Consider the following 13,309-nt stretch of genomic DNA (forward strand, 5'->3'; position numbering starts at 1 on the left):
CCTCTTTTCACAGCTAGATCATCATCATCATCACTTTTGATTTATATATTGCCCTTTTATATTCCTATACAGAAGGTGCTTTATAAGCTGAAGAAACAACAAAATATAAAACAAAGACAATTTTTTAAACAATACGATCCAATGCAAATAAGTCAAAATAAAAAATATGGCTCAAACAACTTAAAGCCATATTAAATAATTCATTAGACTATAAAAGTACACAATAAAATTAACTCTCAGAATATCAGCAAATAATAATTGTACAGAAATTCACTCTAAACAATTGCACTGAATTATTATCAATAAAAAGAACAGCAAAATTACAATACTCAAAATACCACAAACCATGTAAAAAGATTGAGTTGAGCAGCAAGGTCACAGAACTTACTCCCCTCTCTGAACTCCTGTTCTCTCTTCCCAGATCCCCAGCTGGACTTGATTGTACGCATATTTGCTGTTTTTGATAAGGGTCGTGAAAACATTGACATGATTAGAGAAACAGAAAAGCAGCAGCCATTATAAGAAGATGGGTAGCTGCCTTTTACCTAGTCCAACTACTGGGTCATCTAGATCAGTATTGTCTATGCTGACTGGCAGAGTCTGTCTTGGGTTTCAGACAGCGAGTCTCTCCTTGCCCTATCTGGAGATGCTGGGGACTGAACCAGGGACCTTCTGCATTCAAGGCAGATGCTCTACCACTGAGCGAAAGTAAAAAGGAGAGCATAACTTGTTTTGGCAAACCAACACTGGCAATGTGTCAGAGTACCCTGCATGGGGAATCACTGATACAGCAGATTCCCAGTTGCTCAAAACATCTGGAGGCCCCCCCCCAAGTTGTGGGAGGTTGTTCTAGAACATATAGAATCCATAGACTTGTAGAGTTAGACGGGACCCTGAGAATAATCTAGTCCAACCCCCTGCAATGCAGGAATATGCAGCTGTCCCATACGGTGATTGAACCTGCAACCTTGGCATTATCAGCACCAGGTTCTAACCAACTGAGCTACCCAACATAGGAGTGTGATTTAATATTTCAAGGGAAGTCAGGCAGTAATAATGACCTGGTTGCTTTAACCCACTGGCGTGGTGGGACTGGCCCCTGGATGTGGAGAGAAGCCTTCATCAATGACCATAATGTAGGGTTGCCATATTTCAAAAACTGAAAATCTGGACACAAAGGTTGTTGAGCTTTCTCCCGCCCCCCCAAGTTGTTGAGCTCCCTCCCCTTCAAATTGTTGAGCTCGAAATCTACACTACCAACATGGGCTGCCATGTCCAGGTTTTCCTGGATATTCCAGCGATTTTTAACTGAACATATGGCATCCTTACCATAATATTTATGCAGGTTCATGTAGCACAAAGTGCTCTTCATAGTATAGGACCTGTGTGGAGCTGATCACATCACATTATCTTGCACATGTGCATCACATTGCATAGGTGTGAAGTAGGAAACCAGTCTCTCTGATTACATTAGGCAGTGAGAACCTGTCCTTCTTTCCCATTGCTTCTAAGATAGTATTTCTTGCTGATTTAATAAATAATTAAATTTATTAGTCACTTTCATCATGAGATTATTTAATGAGATTTACTTCTGAGTAGACATATGCAGGAATACACTTTTAATGCCACTTTTCAGAATCGGGGTCCAGCTGAACTTTAATCAAAGTTTTTTCAGTGCTGCCCTGTTTTATTCCTGTTCAAAAAGCTCAAAATACCAGATGCTGAGTAAAAAAAAAGAAAACCCATATTAGAAGTAAGATTTTGTACAATTTCCTTTCTTGGATTCACAGGTTAGTTTGTGTCAGATTGAGATGTGTTAAGGAGAATTAGAGGAAAATTTAGATTAGTTAATCTCAGACCAAAGTAATCCTTCACAGAGTTTTCTCAATGCATCAAAACCCAGATATTAAAAAGGGAAATACAGAAATCAACCTACTATTTTTGATGCCAACCTTTAAGGTAAAGTTTTCCAAACTTGGGTCGCCAGCTGTTTTTGGACTACAACTCCCATCATCCCCGGCCACTGGTCCTGCTAGCTAGGGATGATGGGAGTTGTAGTAAAAAAAAACAGCTGAAGCCCCAACTTTGGGAAACCCTGTTTTACCGCGTGTGTTGCAGCAAAGAGGCTTTTCTTAGCACTAAAAGTAAAAAAGTAAAAAAATCAGAACACTTCTAAGAAGTCCGTTTGAATGTAACTTCGGGAGGAATTTTGTTAAATCAAGTGAGATTGTGCGCTTTTTGCAGTTCGATATGGAAAATCATGCCACATTGCGTATTTCTCTATTTGCATTAGCAGGCGGGAAATTGAGAGCCAAATTTGTGCTTCAGTGCTCAGTGCCACTTTTTTGTTGTTGTTGTTAAGTTATCCTTGTTATAGTTAAACAGAGAGCATGACATGCTTCACCTCAGAGTCGTGGGTTCGAGCCCCGCATTGGGCAAAAGACTGCTACATTGCAGGGGTTGAACTAGATGACCCTTATGGCCCCTTCCAACTTTACAATTCTATGATTCTATGAAGAAGAAGAAAATACTGCACACATTCATTATTGGGAAGTGTTTGGAGTCTAGGTAGGAAAAGAGGGTTAATCCACACCCCACCCCGCACATTTATCTTTATTCCTTGTCTTAGCTGCGAAATATGAGAACGGGATACAGCGTTATTTGCTTGCTTATATGGAGGACCGCTCTAGACATAATTTTTATTGTGCGTTCACGAAAGTGTGTGGGGCAGGTAGGAGCAGCCCCTCTTTCAGTACTGTTTACGCCTGCAAAAGCTTTGGGGTGGACCTGCTGCCTCATTTTCAACCGACGCATGTCCAGAAAATTATTGCTGAAATCCTGTTACCTTTTGCATTACCACACGTTCTGGTTACTCCTATACCGACTTAAATCTGTGATTCGTTTTTTTTGGTTCTGGGTCTTTCCCCCACCCCCCCACCCCACTTTCATTGCGCTACGGTACAAGAGCACTCTTGCAGATAGCAACAATGCAGCAACGCAGGTATAGGATCACAGAATAAATAACGCACTGTTATCGTGCCGATGATATGAATTGCACCTGCAGGCCCCCATCCCACCCCGTCTGGCCCAGAGCCATCAAGTGGGGGGGGGGGTGAGCAAGCCCTGGGCTCAAGGAGCTCCTAGCTTTCTTAGCGGCGAAGGAGTCTAAAGAACGATGTTAAGGATGAAAACACGTTTATACCTACTTAAATTTGTGTTTGTGCTTGAAACACGTAGACTTCTCACCTACCCAGGATTTCTTTTTAGAAGTACTGTCATTATAAAACAAAGCGAGAAGACTATAACTTGTGCTGTCTATGCCCAGCAGTTCTTCCACGCCGTCCCCTACCCCCACAATGAGAAAACAAAATGCATTCTCATGAGAGCACAATAAGTTGGTGGAACTCTCACAGGCAGTTTCCAGGGAATTCTGCCTTGTTTCCTTTGGTTTTCATGTGACCCTGGGATGCTCGCGCATGTTTCTTTAAAACGCAGAGCGACTAAGGCCTCGTCAAGGACAGTTTGATGTAGGGAAGAGGCTAAGAGGCTGTTTAGTTAATCAGGATTGTTAGACGGAGAGGGTGGAAGCAATTTGTTCGCGGAGAGGAGCAGCGACTTTGGAAAGGTGGTGTCGCGCGCTGAAGGGATTCCTCGAGTCCGTGTGCACCATGGCGAAAGCCGTGTCTTGGATCCTACTTTTTTTGGCCATAGAAGTCCAATTGTGCCCCGAGGTCGAAATGTGCCCAGCCTGGAGATACGGGTTCGGAGCCGTTGACTCCAAGGAGCGCGGCGGGAATGACATCTTGCCTCGCTGTTACGAGTTGGGAAAGACCGGCTTAAAGAAACAGCAACAGAAGCCTGCCGCAGGTCTACGGATAACAAAACTTCCGTTTGAAAGTCCCGCACGGCGAGGTAAGCCTACTTCGCCCACCAACTTGAGAGCGACTTTTTTTGGGGGGGGGGAGGTAGGAAATAAGTCTGTCCTATTGAATAGCTATATTCCCCCCCTCTGCAGCCTCCTGGCTTTTCCCTTCAGATCAAGGCTCTAGCCTTCTCTTCTCTCGCTCTCCTTCCCCTTGGGTTAGTGGTGTAGTGGAATAGGGAAGGGGGGGCACGGGGCGCCGGGACAATGCTCTTCGCTCCGGGTCTGCTCATTGGGAAAACTCTGCACGCCGAACAAATTAGCTTTTCTCTTAAAGATAATCCACTAAGGGCCCGTCTATACCTCGTCTTAATGTGGATTGTGAACCCCTCGCTCTCACCTTCTTTAATTCAGTCTTATACACTCGGAGCCCCTCCTGTCCCATATTTCCTCCTGCCTGACTCTGGAGATTCCCTGCGCTTTGCAAATTTAGGAGCGCATCTTACGTAAACGACTAAAACAATAAAATCATCAGTAAAACCAGCTATTTAAAAGAATCCAAAAATAATTAAGATCCACAATAAGCTAAAATGACTGGCTGGGGGAAATGGGATTTCTGCAACTATAGTTGACTAGCCTTTTCTTCTGTCATGGATGCTTTAGCTAAGATTTCTGCATTGGAGGGGTTGGACTAGATGACCCTTGGGGTCCTTTCAACTCTGATTCTATGACTTTTCTGTTTTCCAGGTTCCTTCCCGTTTTTCACTCTGCTGGCCTCTGTCATATTAGCTTGGAACACCTTCTGCCATTTCAGGATGAGATGCTACCGTCGCAGAAGAGACCTCCGGGATGAGGACACATTCGATGAACCCCTGGAGCAGATTCAGCTGGACTCTCCTCCACCACACCATCTCATTGACATTCCTCCCCCTTATATTGCAGGCCCTCCTCCCCCCTATTTTGAAGGCCCCCCTCCTCCCTATGTTGATGGCCCCCCTCCCTCTTATGAAGAAAGTCAATCACCATCTAATGTTGGAGCCTCTGCGTTTTTTGGGAATCCACCCTCACAAAATCCCCGCCTAGCTTATGTACAGTATCGTGTACGTCGTCCTGTAAATGGAGAGAATGGGCCTGTCATGTGGCTTATCTTGCAAAGAGATGCTGCTGGGAATGTTTCAGCATCATATCTGGAATCCGATTCTGATTCCGATGTTGAGCGCTGATGTATGGAGAGGGACAAGTCTGTTTCCAACATGGTTTACTGGGTACAGTGGCAGGTCACCTCCAAGTTGCTTTTGCGGTGCAGAAAAGGGATAAACCCCCAAAATGATCTTTAAGAGTGTGTTCTTCACCAACCATGTTAGTTCTCTCAAACAGTATTTAGGTTTGTTGTGATTAGGAACAGTGTGGAGATGTTCACAACCTCACTGTCTCATACCAGTCAATGCAGCATTCAGGGTGGGCAAATGCCAGTCTAGATATGGAAATCTGCATAGTTACTATGGGAGGTGTGTATTACAATATTAAACTTTTGAACTGTAATGAGCACTATCACTTGTTTAATTGTATCAACTGCACTTGTTTCTAGTATCAAATATATTTGTATCAGATGCTTCTGTTTTGTAACAGGCTCATGAATAAAAATGTGTATAATGGCTTCTGTGGCGTGGTTTATGGTTGAGATTTTACTGCAGGTGGTATGTTTACAGCCTAAAGTTGTAGCTGTCTCCTGTATCTCTCCTACTTTGATGACCATTTGGTGACGCTATTCCTCAATTGCATGTGGGCTGGAAATGCATGAAGTAGGCTAAACCATCCTTATATCTGGGAGGTTTGCCTGTGCTTCCGAGGCAAAGACTGCAGGCTGGTGTGCTGTGACGTACTGGACAGGATAAGTGTGTGTGCTTGATTACTGCTGCCCCCTTGCCTCCCCTACCAGGATTCAATATCTATTGTGTGCAGTGGAAAGTAAAGCAGCAACCAGCTGCTCCACTTGCGTATTCTCCGTGAAGGAGCCTAATCTGACTATATTTGGCATCATCATTTGAAAGGGGCCTTAGTGGCTTGTGGCCATCTAGCTGCACCCACTATTGATTTAAGGTTTTACAACGAAGGTTTGCAGGTTCTACAGCATCCCTGATGATGGACTCTTCTTAAATACTGTACCTGCAACGAGGTATGTGTGTGTGTGTGGGGGGGTAGTCTGTGTCACTGACAAACTGCTCTTATTGTTAGGGCGTTTCTCCTAAACTTGCTTCTCTGTGATTTCTATCCCCAATTATTCATGGAGCGGCTTGAAGGGTCAAAACACTATGGCTGCAATCCTATCTCTACCTACCTGGGAGTAAGACCCATTGTATTAAATAGGTCTTGCTTTTGAATAGGATTGCATTCTAAGGCACTTTGAGCAAATATGCAAGCTACAACATGCTGGTGTACATACATTTAAGTGTACACCAACATGCTTGTCATCCCCATTGTGAAGTTTAATGTTGAGAGGCTGGGGGGGGGGCAGGGAGGGCCACTGAAAGGTTAGAAAAAACACCCTGCACTAGAAACTAACATTAGTGTAATATTTGGGGACAAGAATATAACCATTTTTTTCCTAAGTGCAAAAATGGACGAAACAGAAGTTAATCAAAGCCAAGCTCATGTCCACAATGTAACTTCAATGTACAGTTCTTGTTTTTAAAGCAAATTTTCTACTGCACGGGTTCCCTGTCAGACACTCCACACTGAAAAACAACAATGACTCCCAACTGTAAACAAAGTGTACTTTGGTTCTTGCTTACGTCCTTGTGTTAGTGGTTATCTCTCCATAGCAGTTAGTAGTTCTCTACTATACAGTAACTAGTAGGACAATCCGATGGCCCTTGTGCCAATGCAAATCCCAACTCACACCAGTAACTTACACCCAATTTACACCCTTGCAAAGGCCATGGGATCATTTTGAATGTTATCAGTCTATTCCTGCCGCCTCTAACATGTGCTGCCAAAGTGGCACCTCTCAAACACCAGAGGTTGCATTAAACCTAGCCCTATGCAGAGTAGATTCACTGAAACAAGTTAGTCCTGTTCATTAACTTCAGTGGATCTATTCTGTATAGAACCATGGGCATCTCCAGTTTTCACCAAGATTTTCACCTTCGATGCCCTTGACAAGAGGAAGGACTTCTACACACACTGTTGCATCACTGAAGGATGGAACTCCCTGTCACTAGCTAAGGGGATGGCTGCCATACTGGACAACTGTAGGAGAGGATTGGAGAAATTAATGCAAGATAAGGCCATCAATGGCTCAATCTTACCCCCTAGGAGAAGAGGCAGTATGCCTCTCAATAGTACCAGCTGTTGGGGATCATAGACAAGCCTTTAGCCTGATCTAGCAGGACTCTTCTTATGGGGGAAGCCTGAGCACCAGCTGCCATCATCCCAGACTCCAGGCCCTCACCTTAACCTCCTCAGCAGCAGCCTCACCTGGTCTGGCTTCACTGGCAGGGATGACTTTGTTCTTCCACCACCTGAAGCAGGGGAGCTTCCACATTCTTTTGGAAGAGGCCCCTAAAGGGGTTGCCTTTGCAGCCCTGTGAGACAGTAGGTTTTGCAGGCATTTAAACCTAGAAAAAGATGTGGGGAAAGATGAGAATGAGAACCTTAGTCCAGAATGTTAGGTGTGGGTAATGTTCTCTGCTGAGACCATTGCAAGGAACCATTGCAGAGTAGCCAAATCAGAAATGTAGTCCAGGGGCTGAGTCAGGATCCATTTTAAGGGTGTGGGGGGAAGGCTTTATGATGCACGGGCAGAACTAAGTTATCTGCGATACAGTCTGTCAGTTATGTAATTTTATTTACTTACTTGTTTGGGGGGAGCAGATGCCCCCTGCATCCCCTCCCAGCTATGCCCATGATGTAGTCTTTTGTGTTCCAAGCTCTTGAATTGCAGTTTGCAGACATTGCCTCTGCCATTTTAGGTGCATCAGGATCGCTGGAATGGGGGAGGGGGGGACTGCAAAAGTCTCTACTGATCCCCATTAAAACCCCAATTATTATCCCCACACTGCAAACAATGGAGAAAGCAATCTTTGATACATCAGGATGAAGATGCCTCTAGGGGTATCCTGAGCATCAGGGTGGAAGAGAAAAGTGAGCAGAAGAATGTTGGAGCCAGAGTAGATGGAGGGTGTTTACTGAGGCTGACAGTTGTAGGGATGACAAATTTGGGGGTGGGGTGTGTGAGAGAGAGATAATGAGAGCCGATGAAGTGGAAGGGAGAATGGAAACACAGGGGAGCTTCATTAGCTATGAACCCCAAAGTTTGGGATTCTCTCCAAACCAGTGCCAAAGTTTTGCAATTTTTTTTGCAACACAAAGCCTGCAGTATACAGTGCCCTCCTCAAACTAAGTAACTGATACTCAAGTCAGGAGTATCACCTAAAATCCCAACATCGTCTGATTCCAAACCAATGCCAAATGATACTCCAAACCAGTGGTAAGGGTTTGCAACTGTTTTGCAGCATGCACCCCTGGCTTGATGTATCTATTTCTCAGTTTGAGGGGCGTTGCAAAATGCAGGATTCATGCTGCAAATTGTTGCAAAATTATTGCAAAACTTTGGTACTAGTTTAGAATGAATTGTACAATTTTGGGTTTTGGGGGCGATACCTATGAACCCCAGTTCACTGAGTATCATTTATGCAATTTGTGGGGTGCTGCAAAATGTGTGGCTGTACTGCCAAAGGCTGCAAAATGATTGCAAAACTTTGGCACTGTCTGGAGGGGACCTCAAATTTCACACGTAGTTAATGAAACTCAGCTGTCTGTCTTGGGAGACAATAGTAGAGTTAACCTTTGGAGGTAAAGTCAAACTATTGGAGACTTCCAGTGCCTTCTGTGGCTGCAGAGACCAATATAGGAGAGACATGTGTTATTGCAGCTGGGGTAGGTGAAGGCATCCGGTTTTGCTGCTGTGTATTTCCCAGAGAGCGTATATTCTCTCTGCTCTTCCCAGTGGTCATTTCTCCTCTGGTCACTGCTGTGGATACAGGACCTGGCTTGCCTGTCTCCAGGCACTATGATCATCTGCAGAATTGAAATTAGAACAGTGATTACTCTTCTCTCCCACCTCCCTGATAACGTATTTTGAAATTCTCCCTCAAAGAGAGACTCATATTATAACTGTCTCATCTCATTATTGAACCTTGTGATCAAATCTGGAAACCTTTTCCTGCTTGCTGGACAGAGGGGTAAACTGTTTCATTTCTCTCTCCGTTGTACAATATGCAGGATTAAATTCTTCATGCTCTGGAAAAGTGGGGCTTGCTAAAGGGTCTTGAATCACAGAGTTGTGCTCACAGGTTAACAAAAGTTTAAAATAAAAATGAACTCAAGTAACAAAGTTAGGAGCAGTATTTTCTGCAAAAGGGGTGGGTGGGGATTTTTTTGAAAATAAAAGCAGCTGCGCTGGATCATGCCAAAGATCCATTTATCCAGCATCCTGCTCCTCACTATGGCAACCATATGCACAATGAAGCCCACAAACAGTGTTTGGGGTCAATAATGCTTTTCTGATGTTTGTCTCCTTCAGAATATTCACTGATAGACTGCACCTCAACTTGGAGAAGGAAATGTAAATGTCAGTTGATTGCTATGTGGCCATCTAGAGGCCATTCAGCCCAGAAAATCTGTGGCTAGCAACAGGAGAGGGCTTTTGCCTTTGTCTAGAACCACCATCAACAGCTGTGAACTAATTTATTTTGTAATGTCTACACTTACTGGCAATGGCTCTCCAGGGTTTTAGACAGGAGTGTTTCCCTACCTGGAGATTCCAGGGACTGAGCATGATACCTTCTTCATGCAATGCAGGTGCACTACCACTAAGCTAGGGCCCTTCCTTCTATGACATAACTCTCCCCCCTAAAATTGTAAGTTCATTCTCACTTCATCCATACCTGTGCACACTTCATTAGGTGAAATCTCCATTGCATCTAGAAAGGAGTCTCCATTGCACATGCAGACTCACTACTAAGGCTGCAATCCTATAGCTGATTACATGAGAGTAAGCCCCATGGAACTCAATGACTTACTCTTGGATAGACATTACAGGATGTACTGCAAATGTGTAAGTCTTGGAGAACTCAGGACCTTACTTCCAAAGAAAGTAGATGGAGTGATTATGCTTATTCTAGAATATTCATCAACACCATAGAGTGTGGTGATACACTATTCGCAGGCGGAGCTATTTTGGTTCCTTCTCAGTAGAGGAAGGAGGTGTGGTCAAGGGCTGGGATCAGAACCAGGCCAGCTGCAATGAGTTGTCCCTCATCAAGGGAAGTGCTCTAGAGATATAAAGGCTGCTTCTGGGGCAACCTTGGCTGTAAAAGAACAACATTTGAAAAAGAGGCGTTACTGCAGTGGACTCTCTTGCCTGGAGAAGAGTGTACCGTGACCATGGCTGTGTTACACCTCCTGCTTCTGCTGTTGGTTGTAGGGGGTGTCTCTACGAAGATCAATGATGCAATGTGCCATGCCTGGACACAAGGGATAGCTTCGCCAGTTAAATCGTTCTACTGTCCTGAGGATATGAAGTTCTGCTGTGGGACTTGCGCCACACCCTACTGTTGCTCCGCTGCAAAAGCCCAACTAGACCAGCAGCAGTGCCGCCAAGCTGCTCCTTATGAAGTGATCACCATGATTTCATACACCATCCGGCCTCTTAATCAAGAAGCTACAGTGGGTAAGTAACACTACTTTAATGATGTTTTTGAGAGTACCTTGACCAAATAAGCAGATTCTAGAATATTTGGGATATGCTTGCTGTGAAGAGAGGAGAGACCCTAGCATGAGTGTAGCTAGGATTTTTGTTGGGGGGGGGGAGAGCAGGCTTGGGAGGGGCAGGACCTCATTTTTTTATTGGTTTTTGTTGGTTTGGGGTGGAAGCTGCCCCCCTGCCCTCCCAGCTATGCCCATAGGCCCTAGCTCAATGGGAAAAGAGCCCACAGAGTAAAGGAGCAAGCATCTGCTTTGCAGACAGAAGGTCCCATATTCAAACCCTTTCATTTACAGGAAAGACTTGGAGAGAAAACTGCTTAAAGCCCTGGAGAGCTGCTGCCAGTCAGTGTAGTCACTGCTGAGCTTGATGGACCCAATGGTCTGACTATGAGGCAGCTTTCTATGTGTTATGGATCTGTAACCGGTTAAGAGACAAGGTGCTTAAAACAAAAAAGAATGTGGAAGAGCTCTAAAAAGATCTCTCCAAACAGGGTAAATGGGTAATAAAATGTGATTTACTGTAAGCAAGTGTAAAATGATGCATTCTAGAATTTAACCCAGTGCAATGCATTTATGGAAAAAGGTTAATACTTTTTTTGGGAATCACTAGGAAGGGGATTGAAAACATGACTGCCATGATTTTTTTTTGGGGGGGGGGCGTAGCACACTCAACCCAATCACGTCATGCACAAATGCTGGGTACTTTACGCACACTCTGTGTGCATGCCAAGTCACATATTCCTCCCAACACGTCACATGCCTCACAACATGCTCGTGCCTTGTGCACATGCCATGTGATGTGTGCATGTTGGGCGCGCACACAGTACAACATGCAGACAACATCCACACATGCCATGTCAAATGCTCAATTCATGTGTGCATGCCATGTGACATGTGCAAACTCTGCACACATGCCATGCTCATGTCATGCACGCACACTGTGCAACATGCTGATGTGCTGCACTCATACAATAACATTTAGGAGGTAAGGTGGCTAAAACATTCTAAGTCTACCTTATCATGGGCTCCATTGGGGGGGCAAGGGACACCCAAATTATTGAGGGGGCTGGGCCTCATCAAAATTCCGTGGCTCCATCAAAATACCCTCCTTGGTAATTTGGGGGTGCCCTTGGCCGCCACTGTGTGCATACGTCACCACAGAATTTTGAGGGGGCCCATCCCCCTCCTTGGTAATTTTGTGATGCCCTTGCCCCCCCAGACGGCACTGTGTGCATATGTCGCCATAGAATTTTGAGGGGGGCCATCCCCCTCCTTAGTAATTTTGGGATGCCCTTGCCCCCCCAAATGGCACTGTGTGCATACGTCGCTACAGAATTTTGAGGGCACCCATCCCCCTCCTTGGCAATTTTGGGGTGCCCTTGCCCCCCAGACGGCACTGTGTGCATACATTGCCACAGAATTTTGAGGGGGCCTAGCCCCCTCCTTAGTAATTTTGGGGTGCCCTTGCCCCCCCAAATGGCACTGTGTGCATACGTCACCACAGAATTTTGAGGGGGCCCATCCCCCTCCTTGGTAATTTTGGGGTGCCCTTGCCCCCCCCGACGGCACTGTGTGCATACGTCGCCACAGAATTTTGAGGGGGCCATCCCCCTCCTTAGTAATTTTGGGGTGCCCTTGCCCCCCAAATGGCACTGTGTGCATACGTCACCACAGAATTTTGAGGGGGCCCATCCCCCTCCTTGGTAATTTTGGGGTGCCCTTGCCCCCCCGACGGCACTGTGTGCATACGTCGCCACAGAATTTTGAGGGGGCCATCCCCCTCCTTAGTAATTTTGGGGTGCCCTTGCCCCCCAAATGGCACTGTGTGCATACGTCACCACAGAATTTTGAGGGGGCCCATCCCCCTCCTTGGTAATTTTGGGGTGCCCTTGCCCCCCCCGACGGCACTGTGTGCATACGTCGCCACAGAATTTTGAGGGGGCCATCCCCCTCCTTAGTAATTTTGGGGTGCCCTTGCCCCCCAAATGGCACTGTGTGCACACGTCACCACAGAATTTTGAGGGGGCCCATTCCCCTCCTTGGTAATTTTGGGGTGCCCTTGCCCCCCCAAACGGCACTGTGTGCATACATTGCCACAGAATTTTGAGGGGGCCTAGCCCCCTCCTGGTAATTTGGGGGTCCCTTGCCCCCCCGATGGTGCCCATGATGGTCAGACTATACTTGGAATGTCATGTACAGTTTTGGCCACCTCACCTCTTTAGTGTTATTGTAGTGCTAGAATGAGGCAATGCGTGTGGTTAAGGGATAAGAACATCCCCCTTTTGGGAAAAGTTATATTAGGGGCTTTTCAGTTTAGAAAAAAAACAAAAACTAATGGAGTACCTTGGAAGGTGGTGGATTCTCTTCCCTTGGAGATTTTTGGACAGAGGTTGGATGGCCAGCTTTTAGAGATCCTTTGACTACAATTCTTGAATTGCAGGGGGTTGGACTGGATGACCTCTGGGGTTCCCTTCCAACTTTACAGTTCTATGATTCCATGTATAAAATTGTCAGTGGTGTAGAGCAAGGGTGGCCAACTCCCAAGAGACTGCGATCTACTCACAGAGTTAAAAACTGGCAGTGATCTACCCCCTTTGGGGGGTTCAGGTCAAAATTTTTGAATTTTATGGAGGAGGAGGAAGGCCAAGCTTTTTAGGGGTGCAGGGCAAAGTTGTTGAG

The sequence above is a fragment of the Podarcis pityusensis genome (genome assembly GCF_964106645.2).
Source record: "Podarcis pityusensis genome assembly, chromosome: Z".
NCBI lineage: Eukaryota > Metazoa > Chordata > Lepidosauria > Squamata > Lacertidae > Podarcis > Podarcis pityusensis.